The sequence below is a fragment of the Octopus bimaculoides genome, chromosome 15 (genome assembly GCF_001194135.2).
Source record: "Octopus bimaculoides isolate UCB-OBI-ISO-001 chromosome 15, ASM119413v2, whole genome shotgun sequence".
NCBI lineage: Eukaryota > Metazoa > Mollusca > Cephalopoda > Octopoda > Octopodidae > Octopus > Octopus bimaculoides.
In genome coordinates this window covers 57413315-57418964 of record NC_068995.1, presented here as the reverse complement: position 1 = coordinate 57418964, position 5650 = coordinate 57413315, and the positions used below count along the sequence as shown (strand labels likewise).

Genomic DNA, 5650 nt, shown 5'->3' with positions numbered 1-5650 from the left:
AGGGTGGAGGTTATTTATTTATTTTTGTTTCACATATTTTATAATTATATATATATATATATATATATATATATATATATATATCATCCATTGATATATATATTGATGTTCCAAGCTAACATGGGTTGGATGGGTTTGTAACATTAGATATTTGCACAAATGAAGCTACGTCACATCACTGAACATATAATAAAAGATGAGATGAATTCTGGCTCCTTTCTCATTTTCTCAGTGAACTGAAGCGATGTCAGCTAGAATATCTTCTGAAGCAATACAATGCATCTAGAAGGGATACAGGCCAACGAGGAACCCTTCTGGGCCAATGAGAGAGCCTCTACACAGTTAATTGACCTGGTAGAAATAGCAACAAATCTCACTCAAATTCCACCCTAAAATGAGGAGACATGATGGCTTACAACAGAAACACCTCTGAGGTTCTCAACACTTCTACAGATGGCCATGAGTGGAGAGGAGTAAACTCCAATATGAAAAGGATAGGATTTCAGCATAAGACATCGACTGCTTTCAGTCTTCGAGATATCACAAAAGATTCCATCAATCTTATAAACTATGAACAGAAAACTACATCACACAGATACGGTTAGAATGCATGTTTTTATTTTTTTTTATTTTTGCAGATGACTTTAGTTAAAAGTTAATTCTAGTTATTAGTACAACAACTGCAAAGCTTTTCACATTTTACTGAGTTAAGACAAGATTAGTTAAAGTTTAGTAGTAAAACAGTAAGTAGTAAAAGAAAAACAACTAACAGTTAACTTCTATTAATGCAAATGGTTTGGTTACTAAATGTTGTCTTACCTGTAATTTACTATCCTGAATAAAAAAGGAAATTTTTTTTAAAGTTAATGATCAAAAATACAATTTATTGTTAATCAATCAAATTGTAATAGTTATGAAATCTCTTTCCTCCCTTATTAAATTTTTTTTTTTTGCTCTATCCCTTCATATCTGGCGAGGATGATCAGTTTTATTAATTGTGGTGGAACTGACATTGGAAACAACAATCCATATGGATAAAGTAATAATTGGACATGTGATGAGTTTCTGCTGATTGTTACATGTTCAACGAGTCAGCTTTCAGGGGGTGGGGGAAATGACAAATATAGCAGGTCACTCAGCATCTTTTATTTATCATTAAATGAACAACAGTTTCTTTCTTGTTTGCTTTCAGTCCGAAATTGAGTTCATTTTGAAGAAATTACACCAAAATTGTGACACCATTTGAGACAGTGCCAGCAAATGGAGTTGTGACTCATAAGAGAGGTTAATGTAACATAGAAACAAGATGTCCAAAGCTGGCGATGATGAAATTGAACACTGATACATCAAATACATAAAAACAACAACAATGACCAATTATTGGGTAATAAATTTGCTAACAAAGAGATGAGAGTCAAGGGAGAAATATTCAGACCCCAATATTAGTCCCTCTACACCACACCCACGTTGAGATCATTAACAATGACTAAATGCACTGACATTGTTATTGGGGATTAGGCAGTGCATGTGTGTGAATGTATATGTATATATATATATATATATATATATATATATACATGTATGTCAAAATATATATGCATATATTTCTTATGTACACACACGTACACACACACATATATTATGTATGTGTGTGTGTGTGTGTGTATATATAAGAATATTAGCAACAATCTCTAAGCTTGCTAAGAAAACTAGCAACAGCCAAATGATTTGGGAGTAGCACTGAAAGTCTTGTAAACAAGAACAGATGGTGTAGAAGTAAAACAGAACACAATAAAAACACATGCAAATAAACAAATAAGTAAATAAATTAAATAAATAGTGAGAGTCTTCTCTCCGGCTTGTTGCTCTCGTGAGATGATTATTTATGTGAGAATCTTGTAGATTACGATTGTACAGCTACCGACCACAGCTGGTCAATGATGAAAGGCTTAAGTTAAAAAGTGTGTGCAGTGAACAGCCTGTTGCTGAGTCAGAGTAAATCATAGCCTCCTCGTTGAACAATGGAATAGACATAAGAAGAAGAAGAAGAAGAAGAAGAAGAAGAGAACCAGCTGGTGGTACAGATATATACCTGGCCCTGAACTTCACTAAAATCTACCTTTGAAGGGCCTACATCTTAAAATTAAAAAAAATTAGGCTGTTGTTGTTGTTGGGTCTTATCACATTTTCTTTGTAAATGAAAAGATATTGTGTTGTACTCTTCATCATTTAAATGTCATGGAAACTGAGTCTCAGTTTCAGTTTTAAGAGTCCTGCAACTCACAACAGACACTAAGACTTCACATCTGACCCTTTTCTTTCCCTGCTTTTATTTCCTCACCAACAATTTTGTGTCCAATGTGACAAGACCTGTACTCTTTCTCTCTCTCTCTCTCAACCATTAATGTTTCTCTCTTTTTCCCCATGGCATAAAATGTATTTCTCCATTTGAAGAACTACTTGCATGAGACTTTTTTGCCAACACAGAACATTTCCAACTTCCTAAGCAGATAATTAGTTTGTTGTATAAATTTTTAAGTTTCATTTTTAATTACCATTTATTTTAGTTTATCAATTAACCCTTTCAGACCTAAATTATTTTTTTAAATGATGTAAAAAACAAAAAATTCCTATGATTTAAAATCACTCCTGCTGTGAATTGATAACAGCATGGAAAAATATAAGTATGGCAGTGTGGTAAGAAGTTTGCTACCCAACCACAATGGTTCCAGGTTCAGTCCCACTGCATGGCACCTTGGGCAAGTATTTCTTATTATAGTCTTGGGCTGACTGACCAAAGCATTGTAAGTGAATTTGGTAGACGGAAACTGAAAGAAGCCTGTCATATATATGCGTGTGTGTGTTTTTGTGTCTGTGTTTGTCCCCCAACACTGCTTGACAACCAGTATTGGAGTGTTTCTGCCTCCATAACTCAGTAGTTTGGCTAAAGAGATTGATAGGGTTAGGGTGAAAAACAGATAAATATTGAGGTTGATTCACTTGACTAAAACTTCTCCAAAGTGGTGCCCCAGCATGGCCACAGCCCATAACTGAAACAAATAAAAGATAAAATAAATATGAAAGCAAAATTTACCATTTTGTGAGTAACCTGTCTCAGGTGTGACATTGTCATATGACCCGTGAATGGATTTTTGACACTAATCAACAGAAATTCTCATAAAACCATAAAACCATTCTTGCTAACCTTGAATGCTTCTAAGCAAGCTTACCAACATGTACCTGAGTCTTGTATCAAGAACCATTTGAAACTAGTGAAGACAAACGAGAGTATGATGGACTCTTGAATGAGACAAAAGAACAAAAGAGGTTTCCAGAACCTTGACAGCGCCAGGTCACTTGAGCTTCTACAAATAGCCAAATCTGCCTCAAGTCACACCAAATTTAAAAGCGGGGGAAAATGAATGAATAATGGAGACCTAGATATTCAACATATGAATAAAAAATAGGTGGCGTCATAACTAGAATACCTTTCCTCACAGGTTTGCTGTGGGTGAATGTGTCTATATAAACACACACACACACACAAACATATATATGAATATACATATGTTGCTTAATGTTGAATGAATGAGAAAAACAATATCTTCGACATGTTGCAGAGGATATGGTTTTTTTTTCTTTCTTTTTTATTAAAACTGTTTTGACCTGGAATCTATTATACACCAACAACACTGAGTTGTAACAGTTTCGCCTGAAACTCAAGTCATGAGACAAGCTCTTAGCATCAGTCTTAATAATAATAAAAAGTATATATACACACACATATGTAATGTGTGTGTGTGTGTGTGTGTGTGTGTGTGTGTGTGTAAATATATGTACATGCACATGTACAGATACAGAGACACATGTATACAGAGACACATGTATAACACAATCATTCTATATTAACAAAAGAAATGTTATAATTATTGAGGTAATTTTGAATTATTTTACCTTCCAAATTATATTTCTGAACAACAGCAATATTTCCATCTCAAATAGCAAATAAAATTTTTAAAACAGTTTATAGAAATATATGAAAGAACTGTGAATGCGCATGTGCACACTCACACACACATACATGGGTGTATGTGTGTGTGCACATTTTTATAAAACATATAATTATTATATTATAGCACATATGTCCTACTTAATTCCAGCTTAATAGCTGACAGCCACGTTTGGCATAAGGCTGCAAACAGCTCACTAATGCTGCTCAGCCATGATGATGATGATGGTGATGATGATGATGACGGGCAAGTATGGGAAATGTAAACTAAATGCATGTAAGAATAATTTTTTCCAATTTTGGCACAAAGCCAGAAATTTCGAGGAAAAGTGTGTGTGTGTTTGTGTAGAGGGGGTCTGACTCCCAGTTCTTGACTGGTACCTTATTTCATTGACTCCAAAAATGATGAAAAGCAAAGTTGACCTTGGCAGGATTTGAACTGAGGATGTGAGCAGCTGGAAGAAATGGCATTGAGCATGTTGGCTGCCACTTTGACTATTCAGTCAGCTCATCACCTCAATGCATCAAAGAATAATAATAATAATAATAATGATAGTAACAATAACAAATCTAGCAATAAAAGGAGTAAAACTTCTTCATATTAATGAAACATTCACAGAATGTATCTGAACAGAAGATCACATACTTGTGTAGAAAGAGACAGTTAAAAGGGTTGTTGAGGGGAAGGGCAGGAATGGTGCAAAAACACTGCTCACTACAACTGGTAAACTTATGCCGGTGCAAAAAAAGCAGAAACTAAAATAATGATGAATGTTAACTAAATATATTAGTAAGTTGTTAAACAGAAAGGGCCACCTTAATCTTGGGAAAATATAACAGAATTGATGTTTCTCAGATGTAGTCTAGGAAATGGTTATGAGGCAATTTACAGTGCAAGTCAATAAGAGTTGCTAAGCATTATCTTAATTCTCTTATGGCAACATAGGAAAGTCACTGAGGCAGTGTCTCTATTATCCAAGTCTTCAGTTCTAAGGAGACATTGACAAGAAATGGTAAATTCAGGTCTGACGTCAACTGGTGAAACTTATGTGTGCAGCACAACTGTTAAATAAAGGCAAACCAAATGCTGTGAATGGGAATTCAGATGACTTTTTATCAATACACAAGTCTCTCTCTCTATATATATATGTATATATATATGTATATACGCACATACATACACACAGACAAACACACATATATATATTTATAAGCATATACATACACACACACACACACACACGTGTTTGCACATTTATACAAAGGTCATTCACTTAATAACACAATTTTTTCTTAGTATGTGCTTAAAAAAAGAAAAGGAAAGGGAAAAAGCAGGATTTTAATTGATTTACATGCTTAGTTGCTTATTGTGTTAAGATAATTTGTTAAATATTATAATTTCTTTTTCTGTTTTTAAGGAATAACTAAAGGTAAAAATAATTAGATTTCTGTAATAACTAGGAAGAAAGACTATAAAACTCACAGACATATTCTGTCCATTAGATTATATATTAACATAAGCAGCATACTTTCAAAATCTATATATATACATATGCACACAGAAAATACATAATTATGTATGTATATCTATCTAGCTGTATATATATATATATATATATATATATATATATATATATATAT

At 33.5% G+C, this 5650-nt stretch overlaps 1 protein-coding gene across 17 annotated transcripts in view; it reads right to left on the bottom strand.

Moving 5' to 3' along the window:
- Nucleotides 1-5650, bottom strand: part of LOC106877140 (one cut domain family member 2) — a 348210-nt gene that overhangs the window by 84058 nt on the left and 258502 nt on the right. For 2 of the 17 annotated variants that reach the window (XR_008265651.1, XR_008265654.1), the window contains one exon: nt 820-834. The exons of the other annotated variants lie outside the window; for them this stretch is intronic. The gene's annotated coding sequence lies outside the window, so the exon portion shown is untranslated. The remainder of the gene's footprint in view (nt 1-819; nt 835-5650) is intronic. 17 annotated transcript variants of the gene reach the window in all.